This window comes from Echiichthys vipera (genome assembly GCF_963691815.1).
Source record: "Echiichthys vipera genome assembly, chromosome: 20".
NCBI classification, from domain to species: Eukaryota; Metazoa; Chordata; class Actinopteri; order Perciformes; family Trachinidae; genus Echiichthys; species Echiichthys vipera.
Window position 1 is genome coordinate 22,539,355 of NC_139845.1, and position 17,293 is coordinate 22,556,647.

Here is a 17,293-nt window from a genome sequence, read left to right on the forward strand (position 1 = left end):
GTTACCTGGTATCCCTCATTCTATTTATTTACAGCACGTATGGCGATCGTGGCAGGTGTGCAACACGCCCTGTACCGGCACCTGTAGTGCTACAGGTTGACGTGCCGTCCGGGATGGTGTGTATGTGCCATCTGCGTCCTCTAGCACTGCCGCCGTAGCCACTAGCAGCTACAAGCACTGATGTGTGCAGGATCCAGCTTGTTTGGTGTTAGGCTGCTGTTTGCCCTGCCTTGCCTCCAACTTGCCTCTAATTTGTCTCTAACTTGTCTCTAACTTGCCTCCAACTTCTCTACTTTCTCTGTTTGCCTTGCCTTGCTAATTAGGAAACAGTTGTTCCGTCTTTGTATAGACACTCCCTAAATCTCTGAAGTGTAGGTGAGTTCACGTGTGCCACGCCCCAATCCGATTGCGAGACGTCAGTGGGGGTGGGAGGGGTTACTGCAGCAGCTATAGTGGAGGACCTGCCACATTTATACTTTTTTTTTGTATGGTTTTTCCCCCTTCCGTTTTGAGTTGCAGTGATATGTGTATTAATATTGTTTTGTTTTCTCTGTAGGATAGTAAGCCTACACGTATTATGGCTAGAATATATTAGTCGCTGAATTAATTATGAATTAACTAGACTCGTTAAAATTTAGGATTTAATTAACCTCGAAGTAGGGCACCACACCAAAATAAGACAGGATGTTTACTAAACTTTTGGGAAGGTTTAATACGTGTTAGTAATTTAAAGTAATTGATTGTTTAAATTTTATCAGTCTCGTCTCGAACGCATTAGTTCATACCACAGCCTTATCAGGGACCATCAAATTGTGCACAGAAGGGAAGGCTCTCACAACGACGTAAACTTATAAACATTTATTTGGTGAACTAACAAGGATAATACAGAATAGTGCAACACTAAAATAGATGAGTGAAAAGGGGTTAAATGTGGATATAAAAAGTTTAAGACCAGAGTGATTCAGACCTACGGGGCTGGTTTATAATATTACTGGCGGACTTAAACTGGCTCTAATTAGCCTGTCAACAGAACTCGGATCAGAACTTAATTATCACCAACGTTTTCAACCAGGAATTGTATTAAAAGGCTAACCTTACTTTGCCGTTGATATTACAGTCGCCGTGGCGTCTTACAGTACCGATGCAGGTTCCGTAGGTCCGAGTCCCGGTGTTTGGCGGACCTGAGTTCTGGTCTGTAGACTGGGTCAGCTGAGCAGTTGGATCGGTGGGGCTTGTCTTCTCCTGTCCCGGCTTGGATTTAGCTCTTCAGGTGACTGCAGCTCTGCACGTCGCTTGCCTCTGGCTGTTGTTTGTTGGTTGACAAAAAGATTCTGACTGGTTCTGTGGACTGGTGTCACGAGTTCGATGCAATTTGCCGGCCGGACAAAAAGGAAAAGACAGCTCGAGGGGTTTTACTATGATTATAAAAGATAAAAACGTGTCGTAGAAAACTTATAAAGTCGCACGATAAAAATAGATTAATAAACGAAAATACTAGTATAAAGTAACGTCTCTTGCGAACTTTTGGACAACAAAGTTGAACAAAAGAAACAAAAGTAAAAAAAAAATGCAGCAAGCAGAAGAGGGGGAGAAGAGGGGCAGAGAAGAGAGAGTGAGTTGAAGAGAAGATGAAGTGAAGATAAAGTAAAGCAGAGACACCTCTGTGTGTTCCTTTATCCCCCCGGAGGAGCGAGAAGGGGGGTCTTGGCCTAACCCAACCCTCTGGTTCTAAGCAAATTAGCTGCTTTATATTCCAGCATTCTAGCATCCCTTCAGTTAAAATTGCGATCAGATTTGACGTTGATTTAGGATAATGGGTCCTCCATCCTGGAGGAAGTGTCCTGGAGTCCTGGGAATGAATTACCCTAGGAGGGGTTGAGGTTGTCAAACACCTTATCTCACATTGAAATAAGTATAAGAACAACTTATCTATCACTCCCTTCGTGTGACGCTTAGCAGAGAAAGGGAGTCCAGAGTGTGTTCACAAAAGAGCACTTACTATCGAGGTTCCTACATCTCCTTTTTGAATTATTTGAGTGCAAGGGCCTCTACCAGGGCTAGCCGTGGTGTACTGCCTTTCAGTTCCCGACTTAACCACTGTATTGGTGAAGGTGGAACATCACTTGATAGAGTTTAAGAAAATAATGATATAATTGTTTTAGACGTAACTTGATAAATGAAATTGTTTTATTGTGACTAATTAGGTTGTTAAATTATTTCAGAGAAATTAAAGTTAAAGGAGTATACTCTTTAGGTGCAAGTCCTAAGGTGGCGTTGTCGGTGTTATATTGATTCTCTAGATCTGCCACTCGCAGTTCAACTGGTATTGCCACACAGGGAACCAACTTGCCCTCTTTAAGTGTTACATTATTGAGCCTTTCAACCAGAGAGCAATGTGCAGCCGATTCATACATGTACTACAAACCTACAATGAACGTCTGAACGAATGTCTAAATTGAGGAAGGACGGGATTTGGGAACTTCTGTCGCTAAGGACCCACCCTCTAATGGTCAGTTAAATTCAAGGAACAGCAAGAGGCTTAGTTGCTTGCATCTATCCAACATCGTATCACACTGTTTTTCACTCAACTGATACTAAAGTATTGTGGAGAATGCGGGTGTTGATCTCGCTATCTCTCACTTTGCACTTACTGTATTCCACCAGGTCCGCCAAAGTAAGCCCACACGCCAATCACATTTCGCCGTGGGGCTTACTTTGGGCTTACTTTTGACCAATCACGTTTCTCCAGTTGGGCTTACTTTTGACCTATCGAGTTGTTAGGTCGTTGTCTTTCAGTTGCTGCCAGAAACCTTGAAGAAGACGACAAAAGTTGAAGACGAAGAAGAGGACGAAGACAAAGACGGTCTGTGCTGTTGTTTCTTTGCAAACTATACTTTTAACGGATATCATCCATTTATCAGTAAAGCAAAGATACACATTTTCTGCTACATCCCTTGGTGGACATAGCTTGCTAAAGCACATGCTAACGCACATGTTAATGCTCGTTAGCATTAGCAGCATCCATTGTTTGAATTATTTAAATAATGATGCTTTTAACGGATATCATCCATTTATCAATTAAGGTAAGATACACATTTTCTGCTACATGCCTTGGTGGACATAGCTTGCAAACTCATGTGTTAACACACATGTTATTGTTCGTTAGCATTAGCAGCAGCCATTGTTTGAATGAATGAATGATGCTTTTGAGGGCAGGCAACCTCTGTTAAAGTTAAATTTACACACTTGAATATACAGGTATTTTTAGATGATTAGAGGTAACAGTTTTTTTTCTTATTTTTATTCAGAAAATGCATGCGTATCCAGGGTTTCGCAGCCAGTCAGCTGAGTCAACCCGACTTTTGATGGTGCCCTCAGAGGAGGTGTTGGAATAATTGTACATAAAGTAATCTAATATTTACTCCAATTGCCTTTACATATAAACTAACCTCACTTGGTGTGTGTGAACAGCTAATTTGTGCAGAGTTGTTTTGCAGGTAGAATAAATGAGATAAGCATGACTGCTGATGAGTTAGAAGAACTATCTGTGCAAAAACAGAAACTGCTCATCTGTTTAAAGACAGAACATGTTTCAAGGACGAGCAACATGTGCCCCCTCTCCCTTACAGTATGTAACTCATGAGGTTATGAATTGAGCAACATGTGAGGAGTTGCAGTTGTGTGTCCAATCTCCCTTGCAGCTATAACTCATATTGTAACTAGGGACCAAAGGAAATAAAAAGAAATGGCTCGGCAGAATGTGTTTCAGAGCGGTAGGGGATTGCAACTGAACGCAACTCTGTCCGTTCTCCTTGCAAGTAAAACATATAACTCTTGTCTTTCTCTCTTTTGTTATGTTTTGGATGTTTTAGGTTGCTTGAACCTGACTGAAGGTAAATGGCTTCAAAGGTGTTGCTACAAGGGCAAAACCTCAAGAGGAGGTGATGGCAGAGGCTAGTGTTTTTGTCAGTGGCCACGGTGGAGACCCCACTGACAAATTGTTGGTACTGGCTCACTGCCAGCTTCAGTTTAGACATTTCCAGGGCCAGAGATTTAAATGGCTGCTGGAAAACAATCTTGGATATGCACTGTACTTAATGCATAGCATTTCAATCGAGAGTGCAACAGCCAGCCATCTGTCCAAGAACAAACAACTGTTGCTGCAGTACATGTCTCAGATCAGGGAGATGCCAGAGGAACAGCAGAAGTTTAAGAGGAAGCAGGAGATAAGGAGGCTAAGGGGAGGGAAACTGGAGATAACGGCTGGTTGATAGTGGAGTTTGGAGAATTTCAGGGGCGTTAATGAAGGAGGTCTATGACCACCAAGGCCCAGAACCTCATAGGGTATCAAGTAAAAGCAGATGCCCAGCCCAACACCAACATGGCGGCTTTCAAAACGTATGTCTTGAAGAGACGTGCAGCTTCCTCCAGCACCTCTGCACGTCCACCTGCAGTTGCCAGCACCTCTCTGCCTCCACCACCTGCAGTTGCCAGCACCTCTCTGCCTCCAGCACCTGCAGTTGCCAGGACCTCTCTGCCTCCACCACCTGCAGTTGCCAGCACCTCTGCACGTCCACCTGCAGTTGCCAGCACCTCTCTGCTTCCTTCTGTAGCCTCCCCTTCGCCTGGACCTCCACCTGAAGGAATCCAAGCTGGTGCATGGAAGTCTGCCACTGTGAAAGCGCTGCTGGCGCTAGGCAAACATTTGTCTCCCTCACAGCTGGCAAGAAAGCTGATGTCACCAGCTAAATCCTGTGAGTAGGAGTATGAATTTTGGATTTCCCCTACAGCAGTTCTACATGTCAAGCTTTTCCAGTTTACTTAACAGACCTGTCCACTTTTTTTCCCAGCTTCAGCTCCAGCTCCGCCTGCCAGACAGAGGACTGAACACTTGGCCAAACGGCAGCTTTTCCTTGCTGGTAATTATACACCATCTTGCATACATTTGTCTCTCTGTGAATTAACCATAAGCCTTATGGTTTGAACATCTGTTCTCCAGGGACTGCTGAGCCAGATGATGAGAAACTGGTATCTGCTGCATCACAATATGATGCAGCAGATTCCAGTGTATCTAAATACAGGTGTGACATATGACGTAAATGTTTTGAGAATATATTTTGTGGAAAAATGTTTAGATTTCAGATATATTTTTCTGTACAATAATTTTATCTGTTGTCTTTCTGCTCTTTGCCTGTTTGTGAGCTGCATTCATGGCATATTACAATCATATGCAACAGTGAACCTAATATTGTTTTGCTGCCTGTTTGCTTAATTTCTCTTTTATTAGCTCTTGCATCCACTGTGCATCAAGATGCCTGTGCTGATAACCCTCCAGCAGAAATACCAGGTCGTGTAGTTCATCAGCCTCCAGCTGAACTTCCCAGTCACTCGAAGGATCAACTTCCTTCTTTCCAGCAGGAGTGGATTTGGCAAACACTAATTAAGGCTAACCCAGGAACTGGCAAGCCAGAACAAGTGGCCCAGCTGAAACTTTGGTGGTATCCTACTCAGCCCCTCCTCATTCACACCCAGCCTCCTGCCTCACCTGACCTCTTCTTCCGCAGGCCTCTCTTCTTATGGATGCCCCGTAAGATCTGGTATAGCAGGTATGTACCGGCCCGTACGCAGGGTGTTGGACATTGACGGGTGGTATAACCTTGCCACTGACTACCTGGAGTGCAAACACTGCTCTAAAAAATATCCTGCTTGGTCCGAGGACATCTTGGGATAGCTGGATATGGGCCACCGCAGCCAGTTTCCAGCTTTGCTGACATACAGGTAATTTATAATCAATGTCATTCATTAGCTGCTTTTCTTTGTATTCTTCGTGTTATTTTTTAGACCGCTCTTACACTCTTCTTTCCTTATATACTCATGAGGATGATGAGGGAGAGGACTATGGGCAACAGCGTGATTCAGCTGTACAAGAAGCTGCAGGAACAACACAGTGAGGCGTGGATGCAGCGTGTCCGGCAGTACCTGACAGCTTGTGAACCATTCACAAGGCTTTCTGTTGTGCGCCCCCCCTGCATTCGCTGAGCCTCCCGTCTTCCCTGACCTTCCCAAGCCAAAGCGGATGTTAGCTGTGTATGCCAGGGATGTTCTTGGGCGAATACATGCAAAAATAACCTCCATCTTTGGCTCTGTCCTAAAGATGGACTCCACCAAAAAGGTCACCAAGAAGATTGCTGGTGCTGCTGCAGGTACAGCTGCCTTGTGCACTTATGTGGGGAATGAGCACGGTCAAGTTCTGGTCTCGGCCAAGCAGAGTGGTGGTAGCGAGGAAGGTTGGCCTCATCTCTGAGGAGGCGGTGACCACTCGCATTACCCGGAGGGAGTTGGCACTGCACTGCAGGAGGAGGACCAGAGTGGTGGAGACCATCAGACTGATTGGGTCATTGATCAGTCTGTTTGACAGTGCAAGTGGGAAGGACACTCTGGGCGTTCCTCTGCTGGACCACGAACGGATCCAGCAGATATGGCAGGAGCAGCAGAGACACGTGGGCTGCATTCAAGACCTGGAGAACTTCCCGCTCTACACAAACACAGGCACCCTGAAGAAAGGTGGTCTGGAGCTGTGCTGCTACAGGTGTGCCCATGGCTCTACCTCCCTGGAGTCCTTCCACCTCCACTTGAACAGATTAATTCCAGGTATTGCATACATAGGTGTGACAAGTTTCTGTTTACAGCAATATTACAGTTTTTTCTCAGTGTGTCTGGTTGTAACATCAATTCTATTACATTCTTAATACCATCTTCATTCGGGTGTCGCCACCTCATTCAGATGATGAAGTGTTGGTGCACCAGAAACTTTTTTTAAAGGGTTTCCTGTCTGGGCACAGGATAGGTGCAAAAATGTATGATTTAGTTTCAAGAGAAAGGTTACTCAAAGCACAAAATGAAACAACTCCAAATAAATTAAACTGAGGCAAATAAACAACTACAGGCCTGTAAGATTTATACAAATCATTTAATCATTTTCAAATGATCTTAAACATTGTACTGAACTAAGGATTAAGCAGATACCTAAACAATGATGGGAATAGGACCAGGTGAAAAGGAGGAAAGGCAGCCTTATCATATTCATCATGTGAATACCTTATTCAACTGTTACAAACCCTTCTTTGTTTATCTAATTTTCAGTAACCAGTGCCAGTGATTCACATTTCCAGGCGTACCTCCTTCAAGGGCTGATGCGCTGGAATGATGACCGGATGCAGGATGCCATAAAAGGAGCACCTTCGACCCGCTCTTATGGCAGTGCTCTGAGAGAGGCAGTGGACCAGCTCAGCCAAAAGGTGCTAGGGAGATGCTGGGATGAGCGCTATCGCACCCCTGAAGTGTAAACAGGCAAAAAATGATCCCTCATTCAACATCAGAAAGAATTACTTAATTAATTTGGTTTTTAATAAGACTATTCATTAATGTATTAGATAAAATAATGTAGGTGCAACCGGCGCCCAAAGATGATTGTTCATTTTCTGGATTAACTCGAACTGTCAGTTTGATTACAGTAGGCCCACAGCCTGCTGGAACAAAGACCTCAAAAGTTTGGCTGCCATGCCCTCTCCCCCACAACAGGTCACACCCAGGTGTGAATTCTCCAAGGCACCCAAACTGTTCATTGGCTGAATTGACCACTGACAATGACATCATCCGTGCCTATATAAAGTGGAGCCCCCCATCTCTCGCTCTCTTTCTACTGAATCTTTCTACTGAATCTTTCTACCGGATCTTCCTGCTGCTCTTCACCAACTCTACGCGATCCCGATCCAGGAGACCAGCTTCCCGCTGTCCCCTCGGCCCTGGACCTGGCCTATGGCGTGGGATCACCACGAAGGTTAACCAACCGGTTATCCTCAACTGAGCACCGCACAGAGCGATCCGAGTCCTCTTTTGCCTAAGAACAACTAAGACAAACTACCACGGAGCTTTCTTTCTTCAACCCAGCTGCTGGTATCAAGCAATGCGCAACATCTCCCATCTCATGGACTGGTAACTAATCACCAACTGGGCATTACTACATGTTATAGGACTGTATGAACGGCTAGAAACAATTGTAACTTTGTCATAAGAACTGAGAGATCAGGCTTCCGGCCTTTGTATAACAAAGAGAATGTTCACACCTTCTCCGAGCCCCCACCTCTTCTCTTTGTCTCTCTCTCTCACACACACACACACGCACACACACACACATACACACAAACATACGTTTGCTGTTAGCTTTAGAATCAGAATCAGAATCAGAATACTTTATTGATCCCCGGGGGGAAATTCTTTTGTTCGAATGCTCCGTGCACAGTAGAAACAAGCCATAAAGATGAATAAAGTAGAAATAAAATAAAGTAAAGACTCAAATAAAATACAATTAAAATAAATCTAAGTAGCTAATAAATAGCCAATAAAATACAGTACAAATAAATAATAAACAATCAAGTAAACAATCTGAAGTGGGTGTGAAAATACAATCTGAGATATATACACTGTACAATTTGGTTGTTATGGCAAATGAAATGAAATGAGAACAGATATTTATATTTTGTTTTGTTTTGTTTTTAAGTAGTCAAGAGTCCGGTAATTAAAGAGATGAGTTGTACAGTTTAATGGCCACAGGTAAGAATGACCTCCTGTGGCGCTCAGTGGTGCATTTAGGAGCAATCAGTCTCTGGCTGAAGGTGCTCCTCAGTTCAGCCAGAGTGTTGTGGAGAGGGTGAGAGCCATGCTGCAGTATCGCCCGCACCTTCGACAGCATCCTCCTGTCTGACACTGCAGCCAAGGTGTCCAGCTCCACCCCCACAATGTCACTGGCCTTTCTGATCAGTTTATTGAGTCTGTTGGCATCTGCAACCTTCAGTCTGCTGCCCCAGCACACTACAGCAAACATAAAAGCACTAGCCACCACAGACTCATAGAACATCCTCAGCATGGTCCGACAGATGTTGAAGGAGCGGAGCCTCCTCAGAAAATAGAGGCGGCTCTGTCCCTTCTTGTAAAGGACTTCAGTGTTCTTAGTCCAGTCCAGTTTATTGTCAATGGTTCATGTCAATGTCAAAATAGTTAGTTTATTGTGTCTTGTTTGTTGCATTTATTAACCTGTTAATAAATGTTTGTGTTTACCATATGTCTGATTATTTAATATTACACAAAGATGAATGAGCCAGCTTCTACTAAGAAAAGAACTTTTAAATCCTTCAACTAATTAAACTATTACATTTATCGGTGTTTAACCCTTAATTAGTAGTTTAATATATTTTATGAGACTTTAATATTAGTTATCACTCCATCTATGACGGTGGTGCCCCGAGGAATTCTGGTTTAACTAGAGTCATTTTTATTATTATCTTTAATAATTATTGGTGATAACTAATATTTCCTTGATTAACGATAAGTTTATTGAGAATACTCAATCTCATAATCTGAAAGTGAGTCAAGGCACTATATTTGATTGGTTCTCCGTGTGACGTTTTTAATAAATTGAAGTTATAAATTTTTAGTAGTTTTTCTTTATTAATTTTCCTTATCAAATATTTCATTTGATAGTCACTATTGATCCAATTAAACCCAAAGTACCTACAATAATAATAATAATACTTTTTTTTTTGTTTCCCAGTTGAATTGCTGGGAATGGAGTACCTGTACAACCAAACCGGCAAAACACTGACTCCAGTGCTCCAGAACCCAGAGGAGGAGGAAAGGCTGGTGGAAGAGGTCAATGATGCCGGGGTGGAAGATGAGAGCTTTGAGGAAGAGAGCACGGAGGACATCACAGTTCCTGTGCTCCATGAGGATGACCCCTCCCGTCAACTGGATAGCAGGCCCTCATCGATTACGACGAGTCCTCAGGCCTCTCCACCTCAGGCCCCTGCATCACTGCCGGATCTGCCGTTCACGTCACCTGATGGAGGAAAACATCCTACCGCTACCCCTTCAGTGCTGCATTGCCCCTCTCACACTGGCTTCTCTCACGCTGGCTTCTCTCACGCTGGCCCCTCTCAAGCTGGCCTCTCTCACACTGGCTTCTCTCACACTGGCTTCTCTCATGCTGGTCCCTCTCACGCTCGTCCCTCTCACGCTCGTCCCTCTCACGCTCAGGTAAGACACTTAGACGGCTATTTCAATCCAATCTCAATGACAATTTTTATTTCACATTTATTAATATTAAGCAATCCATTTTTTTAGGGAGCAGTCATTGGACCTGATGGGATCACTGGGTGGGACAAGGTCCAGGATCTCGCTGCTTGGTGGGTCTCCGTGAGGCGCCTTATCTCACTGAGCTTCAGGTGACCCAGGTCATCCAGCTGTGGAGAGTGCTCCCTGAAGGTGACATGGAGTGCGTTGACTACCAGCCTCGGCATCAGCAGCGGCTTACGAGTGGCCGTTTTAAGGCTCCCAAGCGGTCTGGAGTTACCCCAGGTGTAGAAAGTGTCAAGCGTTGCTTGATAGGACATCCTGGGGGACCAGCTCAGTGGCCCAGCACTAGCCGCTTGGTTGAAGCCATGTGCATAAGGCTGTGCACTTTGCACAAGACGGCCACCAAGAAGGCTGGAGTTTCCGCCCCCAGATGGACTAAGATTCTGCATGACTACCACCACATCCGGAACTTGGTCCTCAGCAGTCCAAGGGTTATGGCGGGGACAAGGATCCAGCTCTTTGAGCTTAATCAGCGGACACTCATGCAGTGGTAGGTCATACATTATTTACCTTAAATTACCTGAATAGTTCTCTAATGAATACATACCTAACACATGAACACATGGTTTTCTCTCCAACTGACCCTATAGCTGTTGCACCTCACCAGCTTCCACCATCGAAGCAACCACTGCAGCTCCTTCCTCAACCAACAGGCCCACGGCACGAGTTTGTCCTCCCTCAAAATCTGGAAGGGCAGGCTCCTATGCTGCGGCCAGGACGACGGCATGCTGCTGCCCCCACTGCACAGCTCGTGTCAGCTCTTTTCATCCTCAACCCGGAAAGGACTTTAACATGCGTGCTGGCAGCTCCCAGTGTCAAAACATTCAGCATGTCAACATCCGGCACAGCTCGACTTGTTCCTACATCTGCTGCTCCTGTGTCACGGTTCACACAGAGAAACAGGCGCCGACGAGTCCTCAAGGAGGAGAATGGTGTCCTTGAGTAAATACGTGAGAGAGGTCACCTACAACACCTGTGGCCACCACCTTCTGTCTACGTGCCTCAAATGGCAAATCCTTTGCTGAGTGGTTGGCAGAACAGAGAGCAGCAAAATAGGTTTAAGGACCACGTACAGAACAGGTTCTGCAGGGAGTTGTATATATTATTTATATTGTTATTATATATTATATTGTATAGAGTTTTATATATTGTGTGCTTGTGTTCCCTGTATGCAGATAGGTTTTATGAAGGGTTTGCATGTGTTCTTTTACAATAATTGTTTGTTTTACATTGTTTTCACATGCATTAAATCTGATCATCCCAACATTTAAGACTCAGCTTGTGCATCATTAATAAAAGCTATATATTGTCTCAGTCTTTGAAGGCCAAGCTTTATTGTTGTTATTTTTTATATTAACAGAAATAAACAAGTCAATGGGGGGCACATGATCTGAAAGCCAAAGCAAAGTTCTTCATAACATCCAATCCAATTTTTATTGATAAAGCACAATTCTGGTTCCGGCGCTGTATCGAGCGGCAGCCAGCAACAGTTGCTCTCTCGCCTTTCCGCACTTTTTAGCTAATTTATCTTATTTACTGTCTTTTTATTATTGCTGTTTATCCTGTAAGTCGTCGTACCAACCCTAGCCAACTATGGTAGTGAACTTTCTTACATGTTTTTTGACCGTTTGTCTCATTCTTGGGACTATTTTTGCCGACCACGTCTCCATCTGGACGCAACAATGCGGCGGCTCCATTGTTTAGACCCATGAACAGCTGTTGTCGCTAATACCAAGGGCGCTGATGTGGGAGAGGCCTGAAATCCCCACAGAACTGAGGAGAAAGTACAGGGGATGTAAGGCTGGACGTAAACACTGTGAAAGGAAGAGGAGATATAAACCATCTCTCCCTTCCATCACCATGGGGAACGTGAGGTCGCTGGCTAATAAGATGGACCAGCTGGCAGGCCTGGTGAAGACTCAGTGGCTGAATCGTGTGAGCAGTTTGCTGTGTTTTACGCAGACGTGGCTCCACAAGGACATCCCAGACTCTAACGTAACTGTGGATGGCTTTCAGACTGTTTGGGCGGACAGGAGTCACTGTGAGAGTGGCAAGAGGAAAGGTGGGGGGGCTATTCTTATTAACAACAAGTGGTGTCACCCTGGACATGTTACTGTAAAGGAGCGTGTGTGCAGCCATTGAGCTGCTCGTCGTGAGTCAGCGGCCATACTATCTGCCGAGGGAGTTTTCAAACGTGATCGTTCTGGTTGTTTACATTCCTCCGACTGCAAACGCGGTGTGCGCGAGTGACGTCATCCACACCGTTGTCGCGGGCCTTCAGACACGGCACCCAGACGCATTCATTGCAATATATTGGACTTCAACCACATCACTCTGGCTGCAACACTGCCCACATTCAAGCAGTTTGTGGACTGACATAATAAATAAATAGAATGTCCAACCATGATAAAATATCTGCACATAAAATCAACAATCTACCTGGTGTGAAACCAAAGGAAGGTTTTAAGAAGAGTTTTTTATAGACAGAGAGGAGGCCTGTCTGAAGTGCAGCAGCTGTTCATTCCACAATTTGCCTCTAAAAAACAAAATAATAAGCATTAATAAATACAATGACATGGAATTGCTATGGCACACTTTACTGTTATTTACTGTTATACTGTATTATTACTATTATTATTAGATCAATAAATATAAACATAAGAAGTCATGGGGGGTGTCTATATAAGCTAAAGCAATGTTCTTAATAATACACACAAAAATGATGAGTATTAATCATTATGATTATGTGAAATAACGATAGGGGTGGCTATAACACAGGGATTTGAAGATAGAACCATGTCCGCCAGATGGCCGGTTCGGATCCGGCTCACTCGAAATTTTCCATTATGCACATGGTATACTTCCCTGTGTTTTACTTGCGTCAGTAGGCTTAAAGATTGGACCCCTGCCTTTACGCAGGGGCCATGCTAAACATATAGGTATCAATACTATTTCAGTATATGTGCTAACGAACTAACTCGAATGCAGCCTGGATCTGAGGGGTATTCATAGGACTCTGATTCAGTGGATTCTCACTCTTGGTTGCAGATCATTGGCAGCTATGGAGGGAAAATCCGTGGAAACAAGCTTCATCTAGACACAAGTACATCACTATTTAGATTTGGTTAGAGTTTCACCAAAATCACGACATAGTATTTTAAAATAGACTTAGTTTCTCTAGATGAGGACTAAGTTTCTTAGAATCATGAGTTAGTTTCTCTAAAGAAAGACTAAGTTTCTCAAAATCATGATTTTAATAAGTAGGGTTAGGTTTTTAACAAACTAAAGAGTTACTACTTCAAATGGACTTAGTTTCTCTAGGGTTGTTAAATTTAGTCAGGGTTAGTGTTTTTATTGTTAAAGATAGTTAGGGTTGTCTAACCTAGGGTTAGGGGATTACACAAAAGTAACAACCTTTTCCACAAGTTTTCCCTCCATAGCTGCTGGTGATCTGCAACCATGACTGAGGTTCAACAGAATCAGAGCCCACACGAAAATTTGTGAAGAGTACCTTATTTTGCTTTAACTAACAACTCCAAACCCTAATTAATTAAATCAATATTTTGAGAAACGTACTCATTGTTCTGAGAAACTAAGTCCGATGAACGTTGTGTTGCAAAATAAGTAGATACCAACATCCTTGCGGAGAGCTGGAGGGATCCTTATTCCCAAGGAAATGGACTCATCAGAAATCGTCCAGTTCCATCAGCTGAGCCTTTTAAATGTCGAGGGAAAACTCTTCTTCAACATGGTTGCTCATAGGCTTGCAGGATACCTGCAAAGAAACACGATTGACACGTCAATTCAGAAAGCAGGCATTTCAGGCTTCTCAGGATGTGTGGAACACGCTAGTGTCATCTGGCATCAGATTCAGGTTGCCAAGATGGAGGGGAAAGATCTACACGCGGGGTTCCTGGATCTTGAGAATGCCTTTGGCTCTTTCCCCTCACAACCTCCTGTGGACAGCCTTTGACTACTTCAGATTCCCACCAGCTCTTACAACCCTAGTCAAGGCCTACTTCCAGGACACCCAGCTATAAGTGATGCTCATGAGTAAGTTTCTCAAAATATTGCCTTCATTAATTAGGGTTTGGAGTTGTTAAAGCAAAATAAGGAACGCTTCACGAATTTGCGTGTCATCCTTGCGCAGGGGCCATGCTAATCTTCTCTGTATCGTTCCAATTTTAGTATATGTGCTAGCGAACTAACACGAGAGCAACCTGGATCTGAGAGATATTCATAGGGCTCTGATTCTGTGGACGCTCACTCATGGTTGCAGATCACTGGCAGCTATGGAGGGAAAACTTAGGACTTCAAATCGACACTTTTGAACAGTACATAGGGCGTGGGCTTTGGATTGGTCTCCACCCTTTTCCAGTCTTGGGACACGCCCCTTTTTGGGTTCAAAGAGTCTGTGTCACGGGAACGGAAGGTCGTAGGGACGGGGTTGGTGTCTACGTGTCGGGCGTGGTCGAATTAGGGTAGACACAGAGTGGTTTTAGGTCTCTACGATGAACATTTGGTGAGCTATCACAAGAAAGGTTATTTTTCCATAGTAATCCATGTGTTCTGTGTTGATGTAAAATTTTACTCCCCAGAAAGTTGACTAGAGCACGTTTCAGGTAAATTCTGATTGGATTAGTAGTACCTTTCAGTAAAGCAATTTGAATATGTGTTGTGTCCACAGGTGGCGCTATTGAGTGTCAATCATGCAAAATTGGATCCAGCAGGAGCTCCTGAGTGGTTAGGGTCACTTAAGGGGGCGTGTCCAGGTGTAGCGTCAGGGTTAGATCTAGCGTGAAACAGGGTTGTTGAGTTATCACGAGAACAGTGGTTTTTCCTTAGGAATGGATGTATTCTTGAGAAAAATTGCCAGTGTTGATGTAAAGTTGTACTCCCCAAAAAGTTGACTACAATAAGTTTCAGTGAAGTAATTTAAATATGTGTTGTGTCCACAGGTGGCGCTATTGAGTGTGAGCATGCAGATTCGTATACAGGGTTAAGGTTTTAACAATTTAATGACTTAGTATTTTAAAATAGACTTAGTTTCTCTAAATGATGACTTAGTTACTTAGAATCATGAGTAAGTTTCTCAAAATATTGACTTTATTAATTAGAGTTTGGAGTTGTTAAAGCAAAATAAGAGCGCTTCACGAATTTGCGTGTCATCCTTGCGCAGGGGCCATGCTAATCTTCTCTGTATCGTTACAATTTCAGTATATGTGCTAGTGAACTAACACAGTAGCAACCTGGATCTGAGGGGTATTCATAGGGCTCTGATTCTGTGGATACTCACTCATGGTCACAGATCACTGGCAGCTATGACGGGAAAACTCGTGGAAAAAAGCTTCATCTGGACACAAGTACATCACTATTTAGATTTGGTTAGGGCTTCACCAAATTAATGACATAGTATTTTAAAATAGACTTAGTTTCTCTAAATGAGGACTTGGTTTCTCAGAATAATGAGTTAGTTTTTAAAAATAATAAGTTAGTTTTTAAAAATAATGAGTTAGTTCTTCAAAATAGAATTAGTTTATCTTAATAATGACTTAATAGCTAAACAAATGAGCAACTTTCTCAAAATAATGATTTTAATAATTAGGGTAAGGTTTTTTTTACAAAATAATGACTTAGTTTCTCTAAATGGGGACTTAAATAATTGCGGTTAAAGTTTTGTAAAAATAATGACTTTGTTCTTAAAAACAGAATTAGTTTCTGTAAAAAAAGACATAGTATCTTAAAATAAGGGCTTAAATAATTGGGATTAGGGTTTTCTAAAAATAATGATTTAGTTTCTCAAAATAATGATTTTAATCAGCCTGTGAATGTTCTCATGTGTCCATGTCGTTGTTCTCCCAAAGCAGTTTCAGTCAGTGCTCTATTGAGTCTGAACCACAGTCGTTGGAGTCACAGGAGGACATTTGTGAACAGTTGTTTTTTGAGGTTATATTGTTGAATCTCCCGAAGTGATGAAAGGGCAGCATTGTAAACTGGAGATAAGTAGTGTCTCAGACTGCCTCCTCTGTTTAGCGATAGTTTCTCTAGTTTTGCAAAGATGCTTCTTTTCCTCCTCTTTCAAACCATGATGATTGTTTGATTTTAATAGTTAGGGTTAGGGTTTTCTAAAAATAATGACCAAATATTTGAAAATAAAATGAGTTACTCTAAAGAAAGACTTAGTTTCTAAGAACAATGAGTAAGTTTCTTAAAATAATTATGTTAATAATTACAGTTAGTTTTTTTCAAAACAATGACTTAGTTTCTCAAATGAATGACTTAGTTTCTCAAAATGGACTTGGTTTGTCAGAATCATGAGTTAGTTTTTCAAAATATTGATTAAATGAATTAAGGTTTGGAGTTGTTAGTTAAAGCAAATTAAGGAACGCTTCACGAATTTTCGTGTCATCCTTGCGCAGGGGCCATGCTAATCTTCCCTGTATCGTTCCAATTTTTTTTTCAGAAACTTACTCATTGTTCTGAGAAACTAAGTCCGATGAACGTTGTGTGGCAAAAGAAGTAGATACCAACATCCTTGCGGGGAGCTGGAGGGATCCTTATTCCCCAGGAAATGGACTCATCAGAAATCGGCCAGTTCCGTCAGCTCAGCCTTTTAAATGTCTAGGGAAAAATCTTCTTCAGCATGGTTGCTCATAGGCTTGCAGGATACTTGCAAAGAAACATGATTGACACGTCAATTCAGAAAGCAGGCATTTCAGGCTTCTCAGGATGTGTGGAACACGCTAGTGTCATCTGGCATCGGATTCAGGTTGCCAAGATGGAGGGGAAAGATCTACACGCAGGGTTCCTGGATCTTGAGAATGCCTTTGGCTCTGTCCCTCACAACCTCCTGTGGACAGCCTTTGACTAATTCAGATTTTTACAACAGTCATTATAGTCTCATACATTTCCCACACCGGCTGAATCTTACAATATGAACTCCCAAAAAATCATGTGGTTAAGATTTTCTTACTGACGCAATATGACAGCAGACAATTGGCTTGTATAATATTTCGTTCTGTACTGCAGTGTAATATTTAGTATTTTTCTTAATAAATATTTTATTCCAAAAACGTGCCATATAAGCATATGTTTCCCAGAG